Raw genomic sequence first — 10,450 nt, 5'->3', positions numbered from 1 at the left:
CTCACCAGCAAAAGATAATAATCACGGCGGCGACCAATAGGAATACTACTAGCGGCAGGACAACGCGGTACATGACTGGTAATAAAGACACAAGATGCTCGTTATTAATTGTTATCATAGAGAACATTTTCTACAAGACATTATCCAACATCTCTAGATCCTCCTGATGCCAGCAGTGACCTTTATGAGGACATCAGCAGGTAGGCACTGGCAGCTTGGCTGGGCATGGAGGGGTAATTGCTGGACTGTGGGCTGGTAACGTCTGGATAAGGGGCACATCATTATATGTTCCAGCATCATTTTATAGGACCGATCCCTCAAAGGAGCAGCTTAGTCGCTGTTCTCCACTACAGTCAGGGCTTGGTAGAGGATGATGAGAGTAGAATTAGGAGAGGAAGGAATTGTCTACTCACTGTTATTTGCACCGGCGCTGTCCGGACCGGGGGTTGTCCTCCCTGATCCTGGGAAAGTCACTGTCCATGAAAAAATGAAGGAAAATAAAGACATTAAATCAATGATAGCGGCAGCTGAACCCCAAAATGGGGACACGGGGAGACAGAAGATAACAATAAGTCAGTATTTAGTAAGTGCCCACTAGTGGTGGCTACAGACAAAATGTCATCATTTAAGGCCATTGTATGAGATTAGAAACCTTGCAGCTTTCTTTCTGAAATATCCTCCCTCTTGTCCAGGGGTTGTGTACGGTATTGCAGTTCAGCGCCATCAAATTAAATGGGGCTCAGCTACAATGCCGCACACAGCCCACTGTCCTATAACCTGAGCTCCAAGCCACAGAGATACCAGCCAGGTTTGCCTCTATGACCCGTAATCATGTAAGGATAAATACAATATTCAGCCACCATTCAGTAAGATAAACCCCCAGTGATAATATCCATTACCTGCAGGTGTTTTTGTGGGCTTTCCTTGAACATAAAATGTAAAAAATAATAGAAATACAAGAGCAATTCTTCTCGAATCCATCATCTCCAACAACTAACCCTCAAAAGAATCCAGTGTTCTCCAACACATAGAAGCCTGGACACAGCATTGTGATGTCACACAGCTTCAGTATTCTAAGGGGGCGGGGCTTCTTGCTACTGCTGATGTCATCAGAGATCTAGTCTGAATAAAGAACTGTTTATAGAGCAGTGATGTTTAAAGGGGAATGCCGCTTTTGGTAAACCTTTAATAAAGTCATAAGAATATAAGGGGTTATTTATCAAACTAGTGTAAAGTAGAACTGGCTTAGTTGCCCATAGCAACCAATCAGATTCCACCTTTCATTTTGGACGCTCCTTTTAGATAGCCACATTAATTCGGGGCTAACTTGGGGTGGGCTCTGGTCTGAGGTTTGATGTCTAAAGTCTGTATTAGGCCCCATCATTTTCTAGTTCTGTAGCTGCTTCTTCTTGTACTTTTATCTTGGCAGTACAGTATTTTTGGTGCCGAAGTGGGCACCGTATTAGAAAACGCTCCAGGATGGCAGTGTGAAAGTGTGTTATAGCGGGTGGGGATTGACTGCAGAAGCAATCAGTGAAGTCAGAGGTTTAACCTGGTCTCCTGGTCTCTAATGTAAAATCTGTAATCGTCCCATCTATAGTTGTGCCATCTATTAATCCTGGTGTCTTCTTATATAGCAGAGGAGGTGGCACACTCCTGACCAAAGACATCTGCACATGATGGCCTGGACCAAAAGGAGAAGAAAGGGAAACTCAACAATTGAATTCTTTGGTCTGGAGGTCTAGTCTAAGGTCTAACATTGGGTTCTGGAGGTTTAATGGGGGTCTGAGAGTCTAATAGGGGTATGATTGAAGGGTCTGGAAGTCTAATGGGGGTCTGGAGGTCTGGTCTTAGGTCTAATGGGGGTCTGGGGGTCTGCTCTGAGGTCTGATATGGGGACTTGGAGTTTTAATAGGGGTCTGATTGGGGGTCTAGAGGTCTAGTCTGAGGTCTAATATGGGGGTCTGGAGGTCTAATGGGGGGTATGGAGGTCTGGTCTAAGTTTTAATAGGGGTCTGATATGGGGATCTGGAGGTCTAATGGGGGTCTCATCTGAGGTTTGAAATGGGGGTCTGATCTGAAAGGTAAGGGGGTATTTTTTGTACTGGCGCAATATGTGTGTTGTACTAGTATTTTCATGGCGACTGTTTCTGCAGGATAGTATTGGTGGAGGCAGGATGGGGTGTTCAGAAGATGAGGAAGATGATGGAAAAGTAGGAAACTAAGATGTCGCTTTGTTAAACTCTTCAGAGACGAGACGCGGTTGAAATAATAAATCATCATGGCGGTCTGGTCTGACAGGAAAAGATGAGGATGAGAATATCTACATTAGAGGAGACATCACTGGATGTAAGAGGTACATATGTGGGGCTGTATTCTCCTGTATGTTCTGTAGCGCTGCATGTAATGTTTTCCAAGTAGGGGTTGTCCGTTTTTTGTTATTTCGTACCACCACTGCCTTCTCTACTCTGTTTGCCTGCTCACCACTGAAATTTCTGCAACAAGCCGGTAAACAGAGCAGAGAAAACAGCTTTCATATGTGTGCTGCCTTCTCCTCAAACAGTCGGACCCACGCTGATCTGATCGTCCTCCAGCAAGGGTTACTCTCACGGGGCCCTTGTGGGGAACAGGCACACAAAATACAGTGACCAATCAATATACAGTAAGATATAACACACTCCCACATGAGCAGTAAAATCTCTCCTCTCTATCCTGGAGATAATTGGATAAAGGGGCTGGACATAGTTCCATGCAGTCAATGACCCAGAAAAATTGTGTAGTTCCATGCGGTCAATGACCCAGACAAATTGTGTTTGCTAAATGTATCATAGGCAATATCCATTGTGTTCGCTAATGTCCATTGTGTACGCTAACTGCGTCACAGGCAGATGAGGTGGTTTGTGAACATTTAAGGGGCGAAATAGGGTTAACTACATGAACAGCAGACGAGTCTGGACATACCTAAAACAGGGGTTTTGTCACAGTATCCATAATTTTTTTGTGTCTATTCACACATCCTTGTTTTTCTACTGACCATGGATCAATGGAAAAAACCTTATAGACTTGCACTGCTTTGGTCCCTCATGCCGAACAAACACTCCCAGTGAAGTCTGTGGGTTTTCACTGTGATGCTCTAGGATTCCCATTTCAATCTATGGGGTCCAAATAAAGCAGATATAGCCAAGATATGAATATGTTCCCATTTTGTGCAAAATCAAATGTGTTCTGGGTGAAAAGACGAGAACTCGTTTTTTTTTTAATAATAAAAAAAAAGTTCTGAAAGAATCTTCACATTACTGAACATCAGCGACGTGACCCCCATGTGTCATGTCACGTGACCCATGGGTGACATGTCACGTGACCCACATGACCTGAATCAAATTGGATGTTGACATACGTAGACAGCAACAAGGCATTGACGGAACCAAAGGAGCCGAAACCCAGTGGGGAGCAGGTAAGTACACTTCCCTCTGCAGGTCCAGGTTACGTGGGGGTGAAGAGGAGGTTACTGATAGAAAGGCCTCCAAAGCTGAACAGCCCATTTAATAAACTGGGACAGAATATGTTATTGGGGGTTAGGATATGGCTGCAAATAATGTAGCCGCTGCTTATGGTCATAATTTAAGGCTTCTACAGCTAATCGTTCAACCATGATTTGAAAGTCACACGTGGCTCTGTTTGGAGACCACTGCTCTACATGCTACTGTGACACGGAATCAGCTATAATAGGCTTATACACCCTGCAGATATATAATATATTCACAGCCTGCAACAGGAGCAAAAACATCCTGTAAATCACACATACCAGCCATGGAGTCACCATGCCTCCCAATATTTCACTCTCCATTGATAAGTCAAGTCCCATTCTCCCCAGCATCTTCCACAATACATTCCAGAAATGCCCACTCTGGAACATACGTGTAATATTGTGTCCCTGGAGATGTTTAGTTATTTAAAAACCACTTAGAATGCTTGAAAAATGCACAAAGTAATACTTACATATGGAGTGAGTAATATCCCAGTTCCCATGCTTCCTGGATTCTCCGCCGGTCTTTGCTTCTTGGCACATCTCTATACAAGCATGTGACAGCCTATGATTGGCTGCAGTGGTCACATGTCTATATCAGGAGGGATCGGTATATGCACACATGAATGGAGCCTTAATACTGGAAGTGAGCAGAAGGGAGCAGATAAGTGCGTTTCTTGTTTTATATATGCCATATTCCAGAGCCAAATTATAAAGGGGGTTAACGCTGAAAAACCCCTTTAAGGTCTGAGGCAGTGGTCCTCTGTACAACTTCTTTTCTGGGCTCTAGAACCAGCTGGAACAATGCTAGTAGCAGATCTCTTATTCATGTCAGTAGATCCTGCTGTACTGCTTGTATGGACTAAGTAACAGAGCCAGTCACTGATTCCAGGTGGATCATTCCAACTAATGGCGTAGATATTGTCGGGATCGGTATATATGGGATGGGGGTTAGCAATGACAACATTCAGAGGCTTCAGAGGTTAAAAATACAACTTGGATTTATTTAGTCCAGCAACAAAACAGTTACATCACATAGAGATCAGTTTACACATAACAGTATTCAGAGCACAGACGTTCCACTGCGGCTACTGTGCCTTCCTAGACTCAGACCTTGACTGGACTTGTCAACAGTTTTATGCCCCAGTAACAACATCACCTGGGCTAATTGGTGCGGGAGGGGGGGGGATGTACTGGAGGGGGAGGGAATGACAGGTCCCACTACCAACCTACCTGCCATTCCAAAAAAATGCAGGCCCGGAAAACAAAGTTACTAATGTAAAAATGTAGATGAGATGTACACCCCCTCCAGGTGTCTTCAATCTACCTATGTATTCTACGATAGATAGACAGACAGACAGGGGGAAAGACAGACATACATATAGACAGACAGACAAACAGAGGGACAGACAGATATGGCCACTGTAGATGGTGTTTCAGGGCTTTAAAACTAATGGGCATGATGGTAATAAGTTAACTCCATTTAGTCCATGGATCGACAACTGCAGCAGGTGGTCATATATTTGCAGAGATGGTTAGTGCACTCCTTTTCTTTCCCCGTGTTCTTCTTCTGGGTACTTTTTTTTATCCATTTACGGAACCGTTTCAGGCGGGATGTTCTCTTCGTGATCTCCTCCTCTGTTTTGGATGTTACCTTCATGATCGTCTCCTCCTCTGTTTTAGATGTTATTCTAATGATCTTGTCCTCCGCTTTTTTGGCAGCTTTTATTCGTTCAATAATTGGTTTTACTTTCTTGATGTTATCCATGGGAGGTCTGATGTTTTTTTTCTTCTTAATTTGCACTACAGGTTTTTGAACAACTACAAAATGAGAAGGAAACCATCAGTAGGTAGTAGATATAACAGAATCTATCCTTTTAATATTATGAGCAATGCAGTAATATAGTGATGCAGCTAATCAGCAGACATGAGCTGTCTCATCTCTGAATTCTGCAAAATTCTGAGTAATAGAAGGACCCCAAAGTGTGTGATGAGCAGATATGAGAGGTAACCCTAAGCTCTGCCTGTACCCCGCTTATATATGTTATTATATAGAAATTATTACCTGGCTTCTCCACTCGAACCATCTCTAGATCAGCTGCCTGTTTTTGTTCACGCCGGCGCCAGGCCTTGTACTTGTAACTGTGAGACAGAGAAATGTCCTGACATAAGTCGGTACAGATGACAATCTTTAGTTCCCCATCAAAATATACCCATGACCCCCCTCCCCCACTACAGGGGGTGAGATATAAAGCTACAGTATATAACAGGCAGGAAGGATATAGTGCCATAGTCTATATTATATCATAATACAGCATCGGGAAAGGGGGGACAAGCGGTTACCTGATTATATCCCTGCCCCATCCGGCCCCTAAATTATAACCTGGCTGCAGTAGTTACTGCGCCCCCTGTAGGTCAGACAGTACAGTGTATAGAAAATAATGTGATGTGTAGAGTAGAAGAAAATTGGAAACTCACCAGCAAAAGATAATAATCACGGCGGCGACCAATAGGAATACTACTAGCGGCAGGACAACGCGGTACATGACTGGTAATAAAGACACAAGATGCTCGTTATTAATTGTTATCATAGAGAACATATTCTACAAGACATTATCCAACATCTCTAGATCCTCCTGATGCCAGCAGTGACCTTTATGAGGACATCAGCAGGTAGGCACTGGCAGCTTGGCTGGGCATGGAGGGGTAATTGCTGGACTGTGGGCTGGTAACGTCTGGATAAGGGGCACATCATTATATGTTCCAGCATCATTTTATAGGACCGATCCCTCAAAGGAGCAGCTTAGTCGCTGTTCTCCACTACAGTCAGGGCTTGGTAGAGGATGATGAGAGTAGAATTAGGAGAGGAAGGAATTGTCTACTCACTGTTATTTGCACCGGCGCTGTCCGGACCGGGGGTTGTCCTCCCTGATCCTGGGAAAGTCACTGTCCATGAAAAAATGAAGGAAAATAAAGACATTAAATCAATGATAGCGGCAGCTGAACCCCAAAATGGGGACACGGGGAGACAGAAGATAACAATAAGTCAGTATTTAGTAAGTGCCCACTAGTGGTGGCTACAGACAAAATGTCATCATTTAAGGCCATTGTATGAGATTAGAAACCTTGCAGCTTTCTTTCTGAAATATCCTCCCTCTTGTCCAGGGGTTGTGTACGGTATTGCAGTTCAGCGCCATCAAATTAAATGGGGCTCAGCTACAATGCCGCACACTGCCCAATGTCCTATAACCTGAGCTCCAAGCCACAGAGATACCAGCCAGGTTTGCCTCTATGACCCGTAATCATGTAAGGATAAATACAATATTCAGCCACCATTCAGTAAGATAAACCCCCAGTGATAATATCCATTACCTGCAGGTGTTTTTGTGGGCTTTCCTTGAACATAAAATGTAAAAAATAATAGAAATACAAGAGCAATTCTTCTCGAATCCATCATCTCCAACAACTAACCCTCAAAAGAATCCAGTGTTCTCCAACACATAGAAGCCTGGACACAGCATTGTGATGTCACACAGCTTCAGTATTCTAAGGGGGCGGGGCTTCTTGCTACTGCTGATGTCATCAGAGATCTAGTCTGAATAAAGAACTGTTTATAGAGCAGTGATGTTTAAAGGGGAATGCCGCTTTTGGTAAACCTTTAATAAAGTCATAAGAATATAAGGGGTTATTTATCAAACTAGTGTAAAGTAGAACTGGCTTAGTTGCCCATAGCAACCAATCAGATTCCACCTTTCATTTCGGATGGCTCTTTTTAGATAGCCACATTAATTCGGGGCTAACTTGGGGTGGGATCTGGTCTGAGGTTTGATGTCTAAAGTCTGTATTAGGCCCCATCATTTTCTAGTTCTGTAGCTGCTTCTTCTTGTACTTTTATCTTGGCAGTACAGTATTTTTGGTGCCGAAGTGGGCACCGTATTAGAAAACGCTCCAGGATGGCAGTGTGAAAGTGTGTTATAGCGGGTGGGGATTGACTGCAGAAGCAATCAGTGAAGTCAGAGGTTTAACCTGGTCTCCTGGTCTCTAATGGAAAATCTGTAATCGTCCCATCTATAGTTGTGCCATCTATTAATCCTGGTGTCTTCTTATATAGCAGAGGAGGTGGCACACTCCTGACCAAAGACATCTGCACATGATGGTCTGGACCATAAGGAGAAGAAAGGGAAACTCAACAATTGAATTCTTTGGTCTGGAGGTCTAGTCTAAGGTCTAACATTGGGTTCTGGAGGTTTAATGGGGGTCTGAGAGTCTAATAGGGGTATGATTGGGGGGTCTGGAAGTCTAATGGGGGTCTGGAGGTCTGGTCTTAGGTCTAATGGGGGTCTGGAGGTCTGCTCTGAGGTCTGATATGGGGACTTGGAGTTTTAATGGGGGTCTGATTGGGGGTCTAGAGGTCTAGTCTGAGGTCTAATATGGGGGTCTGGAGGTCTAATGGGGGGTATGGAGGTCTGGTCTAAGTTTTAATAGGGGTCTGATATGGGGATCTGGAGGTCTAATGGGGGTCTCATCTGAGGTCTGAAATGGGGGTCTGATCTGAAAGGTAAGGGGGTATTTTTTGTACTGGCGCAATATGTGTGTTGTACTAGTATTTTCATGGCGACTGTTTCTGCAGGATAGTATTGGTGGAGGCAGGATGGGGTGTTCAGAAGATGAGGAAGATGATGGAAAAGTAGGAAACTAAGATGTCGCTTTGTTAAACTCTTCAGAGACGAGACGCGGTTGAAATAATAAATCATCATGGCGGTCTGGTCTGACAGGAAAAGATGAGGATGAGAATATCTACATTAGAGGAGACATCACTGGATGTAAGAGGTACATATGTGGGGCTGTATTCTCCTGTATGTTCTGTAGCGCTGCATGTAATGTTTTCCAAGTAGGGGTTGTCCGTTTTTTGTTATTTCGTACCACCACTGCCTTCTCTACTCTGTTTGACTGCTCACCACTGAAATTTCTGCAACAAGCCGGTAAACAGAGCAGAGAAAACAGCTTTCATATGTGTGCTGCCTTCTCCTCAAACAGTCGGACCCACGCTGATCTGATCGTCCTCCAGCAAGGGTTACTCTCACGGGGCCCTTGTGGGGAACAGGCACACAAAATACAGTGACCAATCAATATACAGTAAGATATAACACACTCCCACATGAGCAGTAAAATCTCTCCTCTCTATCCTGGAGATAATTGGATAAAGGGGCTGGACATAGTTCCATGCGGTCAATGACCCAGAAAAATTGTGTAGTTCCATGCGGTCAATGACCCAGACAAATTGTGTTTGCTAAATGTATCATAGGCAATATCCATTGTGTTCGCTAATGTCCATTGTGTACGCTAACTGCGTCACAGGCAGATGAGGTGGTTTGTGAACATTTAAGGGGCGAAATAGGGTTAACTACATGAACAGCAGACGAGTCTGGACATACCTAAAACAGGGGTTTTGTCACAGTATCCATAATTTTTTTGTGTCTATTCACACATCCTTGTTTTTCTACTGACCATGGATCAATGGAAAAAACCTTATAGACTTGCACTGCTTTGGTCCCTCATGCCGAACAAACACTCCCAGTGAAGTCTGTGGGTTTTCACTGTGATGCTCTAGGATTCCCATTTCAATCTATGGGGTCCAAATAAAGCAGATATAGCCAAGATATGAATATGTTCCCATTTTGTGCAAAATCAAATGTGTTCTGGGTGAAAAGACGAGAACTCGTTTTTTTTTTAATAATAAAAAAAAAGTTCTGAAAGAATCTTCACATTACTGAACATCAGCGACGTGACCCCCATGTGTCATGTCACGTGACCCATGGGTGACATGTCACGTGACCCACATGACCTGAATCAAATTGGATGTTGACATACGGAGACAGCAACAAGGCATTGACGGAACCAAAGGAGCCGAAACCCAGTGGGGAGCAGGTAAGTACACTTCCCTCTGCAGGTCCAGGTTACGTGGGGGTGAAGAGGAGGTTACTGATAGAAAGGCCTCCAAAGCTGAACAGCCCATTTAATAAACTGGGACAGAATATGTTATTGGGGGTTAGGATATGGCTGCAAATAATGTAGCCGCTGCTTATGGTCATAATTTAAGGCTTCTACAGCTAATCGTTCAACCATGATTTGAAAGTCACACGTGGCTCTGTTTGGAGACCACTACTCTACATGCTACTGTGACACGGAATCAGCTATAATAGGCTTATACACCCTGCAGATATATAATATATTCACAGCCTGCAACAGGAGCAAAAACATCCTGTAAATCACACATACCAGCCATGGAGTCACCATGCCTCCCAATATTTCACTCTCCATTGATAAGTCAAGTCCCATTCTCCCCAGCATCTTCCACAATACATTCCAGAAATACCCACTCTGGAACATACGTGTAATATTGTGTCCCTGGAGATGTTTAGTTATTTAAAAACCACTTAGAATGCTTGAAAAATGCACAAAGTAATACTTACATATGGAGTGAGTAATATCCCAGTTCCCATGCTTCCTGGATTCTCCGCCGGTCTTTGCTTCTTGGCACATCTCTATACAAGCATGTGACAGCCTATGATTGGCTGCAGTGGTCACATGTCTATATCAGGAGGGATCGGTATATGCACACATGAATGGAGCCTTAATACTGGAAGTGAGCAGAAGGGAGCAGATAAGTGCGTTTCTTGTTTTATATATGCCATATTCCAGAGCCAAATTATAAAGGGGGTTAACGCTGGAAAACCCCTTTAAGGTCTGAGGCAGTGGTCCTCTGTACAGCTTCTTTTCTGGGCTCTAGAACCAGCTGGAACAATGCTAGTAGCAGATCTCTTATTCATGTCAGTAGATCCTGCTGTACTGCTTGTATGGACTAAGTAACAGAGCCAGTCACTGATTCCAGGTGGATCATTCCAACTAATGGCGTAGATATTG

General features: G+C 43.8%; 2 long non-coding RNA genes across 2 annotated transcripts; both read right to left on the bottom strand.

The window, feature by feature from the left end:
- Positions 1 to 19: 19 nt before the first annotated feature.
- On the bottom strand, positions 20 to 4,130 carry LOC120996973. The gene is made up of 3 exons (XR_005778003.1): positions 4,000 to 4,130; positions 414 to 473; positions 20 to 75 (listed from the first exon to the last, which is right to left on the bottom strand). It is a non-coding gene; the product is annotated as an uncharacterized LOC120996973 (long non-coding RNA).
- Positions 4,131 to 6,018: 1,888 nt separating this feature from the next.
- LOC120997782 lies at positions 6,019 to 10,130 on the bottom strand. The gene is made up of 3 exons (XR_005778224.1): positions 10,000 to 10,130; positions 6,413 to 6,472; positions 6,019 to 6,074 (listed from the first exon to the last, which is right to left on the bottom strand). It is a non-coding gene; the product is annotated as an uncharacterized LOC120997782 (long non-coding RNA).
- Positions 10,131 to 10,450: the final 320 nt, after the last annotated feature.

The sequence above is a fragment of the Bufo bufo genome, chromosome 4, assembly GCF_905171765.1.
Source record: "Bufo bufo chromosome 4, aBufBuf1.1, whole genome shotgun sequence".
Lineage (NCBI taxonomy): Eukaryota > Metazoa > Chordata > Amphibia > Anura > Bufonidae > Bufo > Bufo bufo.
This window is presented reverse-complemented; position numbering and strand designations above follow the sequence as displayed.